At 41.1% G+C, this 9,295-nt stretch overlaps 1 protein-coding gene across 8 annotated transcripts in view; it reads right to left on the reverse strand.

Moving 5' to 3' along the window:
- myo9aa (myosin IXAa) overlaps positions 1-9,295 on the reverse strand; it is a 100,514-nt gene that overhangs the window by 51,495 nt on the left and 39,724 nt on the right. The window lies entirely within an intron of this gene.

Below are 9,295 nucleotides of genomic sequence, written 5' to 3' on the forward strand. Positions count from 1 at the left end.
CTCCCCTCCTCCCAAACATCTCCCAGTGTCACAGTGGATCAGGTCAGGAGACAACTGAGGAAGCTTCGCCCCAGAAAGGCAGCAGGCCCAGACAAGGTGTGTCCTAGGATGCTAAAGGCGTGTGCTGCTGAACTTGGGGAGCCGCTACAACGAGTCTTCAACCTCAGTCTGCGACTGGGGAGAGTGCCCGCCCTATGGAAGACATCCTGCATCGTCCCGGTCCCCAAAAAGAACCGGCCCAATGAGCTGAATGACTTCCGACCGGTGGCACTGACGTCACATCTTATGAAGACTCTAGAGCGGCTCTTCCTCAACCTCCTCCGACCACAGGTACAACATGCCCAGGACCCACTACAGTTTGCATACAAGGCGGGTGTCGGAGTGGAGGATGCCATCCTGTACCTCCTACACAGAGCCCACTCACACCTGGATGGGGGAAAAGGCACGGTCAGGATCCTGTTTCTTGACTTTTCCAGTGCCTTTAATACCATCCGGCCCTGTATGCTTCAGGAAAAACTGAACAGGATGGAGGTGGACCCCTGCCTGGTGCTTGGATCTCCGACTACCTCACCGACAGACCACAGTACGTCAGGCTGAAGGACATCACGTCTGACACGTGGTCAGCAGCACAGGAGCACCACAGGGAACTGTGCTGTCCCCTCTTCTCTTCACCCTGTACACCTCTGACTTCTGCTACAACTCTGAATTATGCCACATTCAGAAGTTTGCAGACGACACAGCCATCATGGGGTGTATCTGGGATGATCAGGAAGAGGAGTACAGAAGTCTGGTGAGGAACTTTGTCGCATGGAGTCACACAAACCACCTGCAACTCAACACCTCAAAGACTAAGGAACTGGTTGTGGACTTCGGGAGGTCTAGAGCAGGTCCACTGCCGGTTCAGATAGAGGGGGAGGAGGTGGAGGTGGTCAACAAGTACAAGTACCTCGGGCTGTGGGTGGACAATAAACTGGACTGGTCATGCAACACAGAGCACCTGTATAAAAAAGCCAAAGCCGACTGTACTTCCTCAGGAGGCTGAGGTCTTTTAACATCTGCAGGAAGCTCCTGAGGATGTTTTACCAGTCGGTGGTTGCTGGAGTACTTTTCTATGCTGTGGTGTGCTGGGGGAGCAGCACAGCAAAGAAGGACTCATCCAGGCTGGAGAAACTGATCAGGAAGGCTAGCTCTGTGGTCGGCATGAAGCTGGACACTCTGGTGACAGTGGCAGAGAAAAGGACATTAAAGAAACTGATGGACATTATGGACAATGCCAGGCATCCTCTGCACACGGCCATTAACAACCAGAAGAGTCTGTTCAGTGACAGGTTGCTTCTCCCCAAGACAAGAACTAACAGACTTAAAAACTCCTTTGTCCCACACGCCATCAAACTGTTTAACTCCTCTCTGGAGGGGAGAGGGAGGGGAAACAGGAGGACAAAGGAGGGGGGAACAACTAAGCTGTAGTGCCTCTTCACCTCACTGTGCAATACCTTGTGCAATACTTTTGTAAATAGTCAACAGTGCAATAGACTCAATACTTGAAATGTGCAATTCACTTGTATTTTTATTTTTTATTCCTATTTATTCTATTTATCCCCTTCGTATATTTTATTTATATTGTCTCTGATTTATAATAATTATAATATAAAATTTATATTTATATATAATATTAGTATAATAAAATTATTATATATATATATAGGTGTGTGTGTGTGTGTGTGTGTGTGTGTGTGTGTGTGTGTGTGGGTATATATATAATATTCTGTAACTCTGTAACTTCGGTCGTTGCTGTGCTTTTTTGGAAATCGAATTTCCCAGAGGAACCCACCCGAGGGATTAATAAAGTTCTATCTTATCTATCTTAAGTTCTTACAAGACCGGACAGACCAAAATTTGGCGTTTGCAAAATCCGATATTCTGATAGAAGATTGATATAAACGTTGATACCAGTAGACTAGCAAATAGCTACCGATAACTTAGTTGGGATCCAACTCATTGCCATTTGAAATATATTAATATCTGAAGTAGAGCTGGGCGATAGAACGATAACGATATGTATCGCGATATAACTTTTCTCGATAGAAGAAATTAAACTATCGCGATAGACCTCGCCGCTCTTGTCCTCTTAAAAAACAAAAAAAAAAAAAAAACAAAGCCAATCCAAATTAAGTAGCGCAGAGCCGAACCAATCACAGCCGCAGCGTCACGTCAGCGTGACTTGTACGTACAGCACAAGTGCCAAGCCGCACATGTGTTTTGTTTGGGAGAGCAGCCAGACCGCCGGGTAATGGAGGAAATGAGTGTGCCGACTAGAAAAATCAACCGAGCGTGACCGAAGGTTACCGAAGAGAAAACAGATGATGGTTCCAATGCCGGAGAGATTGTCGAACGGAAGAGCCATAGAAGTTCCGTAGTGTGAAGGTATTTCGGCTATTTCAAGTCTGACAAAAAACAGAGTAGCGTGCACTGTAAATTGTGCCGAAAGCAAGTCTGGAAATACAATAAACTGGTGCATGCGCTACGTCCACACGTACCCGGGTATTTTTGAAAACGCAGATTTTTCTATGCGTTTGCACCTTTCGTCCACACGTAAACGGCGTTTTTGGTCACTGAAAACGAAGATTTTTAAAAACTCCGGCCAGGGTGGATATTTTTGAAAACTCCGTTTTTGCATTTACGTGTGGACTAGAAAAACGGAGAAAACGCAGCGTCAAAGGTGTGCGCATTTTTTGACGTCACACTGTGCGCCACGTTATTGTTTCGGTGAAATGAATTTCTACAATACTGTTACTGTTAATTCTACTCTCTGCAGTGTTTAAATGCTTACATATACACACAGTTACTGTCCCTCCACACATACGACTTGGTTCTGCTTCTATGCCCCAGCTTTGTTTACTTTTTCCCACCGAGGCTTCTAGACTTCTGATTGGCCAACATTTCTGCACGGTTAGGAATCTAGCGCCACCTGCTGCTTTGGCATGTTCATAGCAGCGTTTTCCTTCATTTCTCTTGCTTATATCGTGATAGATATCGTTATCGCCTGAAATGAAAAAAACATATCGTGATATGAAAAAATCTTATATCGCCCAGCTCTAATCTGAAGCCTTTTCACTCACTATCCGTAGACTTGATGCAAACATTCCAGACTTGATTGTGTAGGTAAGCCTAATTTCCATTTCGCACCCATTCCTTTCTCAAGCAATGCCATACACTCATCATGTCAATCACTTTCCTCAAACGTAGTTTAACTCAGTACCTCCCTGATGTTTTTGCAGTAGTTCCCATAATCTCTGGTCACCACACCACACCTAAGCTTTAACTTTCCAGTGGTTCCTGTTTCCTACTACTATTGTACTACTATAACATTTTTCCACCCCCCAACACCAGTGTGGATTTTTAATAACTTGTAAAAAAACAAAAAACCCTCCTGTCAGACCTAAAATTATAGTGTAGTGTATCCCTAAATAATGTAGATGAGCTATAAGGCTATTCTTTCCAATATTTTTAAAAAGGCTCATGAATCTGATTTATTTCATTTCTATTTCAATATCCACTATAGCAAAGTACCCAATACTATTTTTGTCAAAAAAAAACCATTCAACTTAACATAATGAGGATGATTTCATTGGCTGCTTCTTGAGAAGAGGAGAGGAGAGGATGTAGAGTCTGTAGAGAAAGTTGGAAGTAATTTGAATGAATGGAGGGGGTCACGCTAGCTTCTCAGATAGAGTAGAGACAAAAGAGTGCTTCATTTGACTCACAAAGGGATTATCTTTTAGCAAGTCAACAACTGCTTAGGGGCTACAAGTACATTTCCACACTGGATTGTGTTTAGAGGTCATGTGACAGCATGGCCCCAAAATACACAGAGCCGCTCTTTGTCTGAATTTCAAAGTGCCTCAATCAAATGGGCAATGGCATGAAAAGAGCATTCTTCTGTCGTACTACAAATTCATTTAGGGACATGTCACCAAATGTTCTGCATTCCTTCTTTTCCAGCAGCTACAGAGAAAATAACTCAGTGTTCTATGTGAGTCAGTGTAGTATTGCTCATTCATCCTGTGCAGATTCATATCCTTTTCGGACCTTACTACCAGGCCAACTCATCAACCACACTATGTGGACAGGATGTAAACATGAAGTGAAAGAGCAGCTGACTTGACCCAGTGTGTGTGGGCAGATAAAGCTCTCCAGAGACCAATTCATAATCATGAACCTTGCAGTCTCACACCTAAAGCTTTGCTGGGCACAGCGGACTGTGGCCACAGCGGCTGTTTAACCACAGGGGAGATCTGCAGCCACCAGCTAAGTGAAAGCACGGTGGGATGTGGGTACTGGCAGCGGCTGCAACTGTCAAAACAATGTGCAAAAAAGTGTTTGAGGTAGGATGTGTACAGGTTTAACTGTCACCGTAAAACTTTTAAAGGGCTTTTCACCTCTGTGTAATAAAGAAAATAAATGTGCATGACCGTACATAAAGGAGCGATGGATAGTATGAGTGAACAAGAATAAAAACTTGTTTGGATACTTGTCACCTCAGGCAGTATAAAGGGAGTTGAGCTAAACGCTAACATCCGCATACTAAAAAGTTCAGAGTGTTGATGCTAGCAAGCTGTGGTTTAATAGCTGCAGTTAACCCCTATTCAGGACCTGACCGAGGCTGCTGTAATCCTCCTTCATTTAAATCTAATGCTGTCTTTTTGCTTGGGTGGTGCAGGATACTTCACATCTATATGGTCAGATTTGTTTCCAGACTGTGGGCTCAATGCGGCCTCAGTAGCATTTACAGACAATGTGTTTATTTACTACTGCAATATGAATATGTTTTGACTGGCAAGAGGTTTATGTTTACAAAGCTTTCTTCTAGTCAAATGATCACCTTAATCAATTGAAAACATTTTTGATACATTTTTTAATCATTTGATGGCTTTATTATTTTTTTACTGTCTGTACTGTCTGCATTGCAAAGACTTGGTTACTTGTCTTTGGATTTTTTGGACTGAACATTTCTGGAGTTGAAAATGATGTAATGTGATGTCGTCAACTTGGAAAAAATTATAGTGGACGAAGTGATTTATCACCACTTTGAGATATTTTATACACCTAATCATTCATTGCCCAGTCAAGAAAATGAGTGTCCAATTAATCAGTAATGAACAAACTTCTTTTTAGTTGCAAAAATAATGTATTAATTTTGTACAGAACAATCAGAAACCTTTTGTTTGGTCTTCTCCTATAAGGGAGCTTTTTATAACATTCCTCTGGTTCCTACTATCACATACTACGTGTTCCATAAATCCACACCATTACAAACACCCACAGGAGCAAATCTGATGGTCTACTGAAATGAGCAATATAGATGTGAAGATTGGCAGGTTGTGCAACTCAAGCTTGAATTGACTGCCAGAATTCCAGCAGTTGTTTGCTTGCGTTTTTTGAAAACTTTGCTATCTCAGACAATTTCAGCTTCACATTTAGTTGAAACTGGAGTCTTATCAGTTTATCCTGACAATTTCAGCTTCACATTTAGTTGAAACTGGAGTCTTATCAGTTTATCCTGACTAACTCTGTGTCCCACCCTTTGGTAACAACTTGTAGTTTTTATGCAAAAGGTCGATGATTATCACAAGTCGACCTATAGGTTAAAAACAAGGAACGTCAGACTGTGATCAAGTATTTGCGTAACATTTGCAAAGGGCCACTGGTTCTGGGATGTTTTTCCAGCTTGGAAAAATAAGATGATCAGTATTACATTTAAAATTCAGTGCAAAATTGACACATTTTTACCACATAAACATATCTTCTTACAGTATAACTACAATGATTAGTGTGTTTCGGTCACATGTTCCACAGTAACTGAACCGAAGAGGCAAAGCAAACGCGAAGAAATTATGTTTACTTTGTCTGGTGGCCAAATTCTTTCATTCAATCAACAGTGAGGTAACCTTATAAATCATGTTTCACAGTATGAAGGACTGGGTCACTGGGTGGATAACACATTTCCACTGTATTAAATGAACCAAAGCAGCAGTTCACAAAGTGGGAGTGACATCCTAAGAAATCAAGGGTGTTACGAGATTTGTCATTTCACCTTTTTCAAATTGTGAAATACTGTTTAAGCATAATATTGAGAAATGTGACATTTCAATCACCAATATGCCATAAAAAGTATCACTATCGATGGGTGAGCTGGTTTTAAAGCAATAGTTTGACAACATTTGGGGACATACGTGGGCAGAGAGCCTAACTGGAAAACCCACATTTTTACAGATAATATCAAACAAACATGTAACATTTTAATCAGTGCCCTTCAGATCTGCATGATGGCAGATTTGGCAAAAATTCCCAAGCGCTCCCCCCTATGTTTTCCCCTTTCTTTCAAGCCAAGTGGAGGAGGGGGGAAGTTAAGCAGCAAAGGGATAGAATGATCGCAGGGGCCTTTGCAGTGATGCAGACACTTTACAGGTCTGTTGTAATGAAAATAAAGATGTTGTTCTACTGGTCAATCTACATTCCCACCCTATCTATGACCAGAAGCTGTGGGTGAGCGAAAGAATGAGATCACAGATAAAACTAGTGGTCCAATCTGCACGGCAAATATCCTTGGGCAAGATACTAACCCCAAGTTGCTCTCCGATGCATCCATTGGAGTATGAATGTGTGTGAATGCTGGAAAGAAAGTATTTGCAAAAAAACTGGGGGGGAAAGTGCTCAGGTGGAGTAGAAAAGCACTACATACTGTATATATACACACACATTGAAAGGGGTATGTTGGTCAGCAAATTTAGATGCCTGATCCACTTCGTAGGTGAGGTGTTTTAGGCATGTCCAACTGAAAAGAGGGCCCAGGACATACCCAGGACATGGTCTCTCAGATAGCTTGGAGGGCAGCAAAACCAGCACATTATAGGAACTGCAGTCTGTGTATTCTTTAAGCTACACTGACCAGCTGCTTGCTTCAGCTTTATATTTTATGGACAGACATGAATTATATCACCTTTTGCGATAAAGCAGTATAAAGTATAAAGTCAGAGAAAACGCAGTGGCCTTTTGATCATAACAATGCATGACTGAAGTATTTGGCTCAATCAGAAACTCCTGTATTACTAAGAAGGAAGTGCGCATTAGTCACAGCGATGGAGATGAAAGGCAGGCGTAATAGAAAAATAATCAGTGCTCTCCAGGACACCTCTGTTATTACAGTCATCTCTCATAAAATATAAACTTCTCTCAATCAGAGAAGATGAGTCAAGGGGGAAAATGGGATCCTTTAGACAGAAGCAAATCATAAACTCTACTGAAACTTGAAATTACAAATTCATTTCCCTTGCTGTTCCATAAGTTGTAGACTGGTGTATCCTCAGGTTGTGTAAGCAAGCAATTCTCCCTTATTTCACGGTTTTTGGAAAATGAGACCCCAAACAAAAATTCAGGAAATTGGGTGGATCGAACAATAACAAGCAGGATATGCACAAGCTAATGTATCCAATTCCCATGCAGAGAGCATGCAAAGATTTAAGGCCAGACTTTGTGATTCACATTTAACCTAAAGAGAAGACACGGAAATGTGCGATAAAACCCTATGTGTGTATATTGATAGAGCTGCCAACACAGCCTGAAAAAAGTTTTAGTTGCTGCTTCAATGGAAGGCTCGTGCAAAGAAAAACATGACAATCTGAGTATACAAAACCCATCAACACGCTGAGGTCTAAAGTTCAGTGTCAAACCATACCAGATCTATTTTCTTCCTAGTCATGACCTTAAGAAAATGCTTCAGTGGGTGGCAGCCTGTTTACTAGTTTTCTTCAGCAGAGAGTCGGCACAGAGATCTGCCAAGTCATTCCTTATCTGCAATAAAGACGCGTTTGTGTGTTTGTGTGTTTGTGTGTGTGTGGTCAGCTTCCTCTGACTGGCTTCCTCTGGCATCTCACCCCCACTTTATTTGTGTTTCTACGGATTTCACTTACTCCTCCACTTTCTCTCACACACCATGAAAACAAACAAACAGGCAAACATATACAACAAGCAACAGCAGACGTTCTGCTTCACTTTTGTACACCAGTGGTTATAATTACAATATTGCTATAGTGGACGGTTCGATGGGGGACAGAAAACCGAACAACCACAACGAAAACACAATGAAATGTCCAGAGCACAACAAACTAAACAGGAAGAGGATGAGACAGAGAGCAGACAAAACACCTCAGAGAACAACTTATTCAAAACAATAACAGCAGTCAATGAATTCTCCATTTTCACTGCTGGCACATCTGTGGAAGGGCTCAGAAGCGAAAACTACAATAAACAAAACAAAACCAAAAAACTCAGGACTGCAAGCATTTCATTTATCTTAGGATTTTAAAATAAAACAACAATCAAAAATGATGCACTGTCAAAGTGCCTTAAACACATTTGATTATCCAAATGGGTTTAGTAACTAAACTGCCAAATCCCCTCTTAGCTAGCCCAAAGCAAACTAATGAATGTAGCATCGCTCTATGAGACTCCATACTGCAATGTGTTTCCAACCAACGGAGTTACTGAAGATCATTAACAAATAAGATACAGGATTGAAAAGCAGCAGCCTCCTTTGTGATTATGTGTAATTATAATTATACAAATTATTATTTGTGTGTCCCAAAATTGGATCAACAGAGGCGATGAATGAAGGTTTTCAGAAAAAAAAGAAAAAAAATCACCTTTTTTAATTTATAAACATAGGAATGTGGTGTATTGTTTTTAAAATCCTGCCTGACTAAAAAAAAAAAAAAAAAAAAATGGTGATGGTTGAAATGTTTGGTCAATTTATCTATGACGTATCCGTGTAATCACTTAAAAGGTTTTGATGAGATGTATTCTAGATACACGTTTGCAAACACAGAAAACGATGATAAATGTCTGCCTTTCTGTATTCTTCCAAAAACAAGTTCAGCCACATTCTTCTGCAGTGTAACTAAACGCCTCAACTTACAGTCCTTTGCGGTGTGAGGTCACTATCTGCTGCGAATGGCTTGTTTTTCCTGTAAATCGCAGGTTCCTTTCAAACACTGTTACAAAAGCATAAACAGTTTCATTTCATTAAAAACAAAAAAATCCTTGAATTTTTGGGCTTGCGTTACATGAGCGTTCTCAATTTTCATTAGAAAAAAGTTAAATGTTGAAGTACAAGCCACACGAGTGACTTTCCTAAAACTTAAAATGGCCACAAAGGATGGAAGAACCAACGGGACCTGGAAGCTTCTTGTTTCAGCACCAACGTTACTGGAACATTCGTTGGTAAACAATAGTGCAG

The sequence above is a fragment of the Haplochromis burtoni genome, unplaced genomic scaffold, assembly GCF_018398535.1.
Source record: "Haplochromis burtoni strain Fernald_Lab_line unplaced genomic scaffold, NCSU_Asbu1 Contig_343, whole genome shotgun sequence".
In the NCBI taxonomy this organism is placed as follows: Eukaryota; Metazoa; Chordata; class Actinopteri; order Cichliformes; family Cichlidae; genus Haplochromis; species Haplochromis burtoni.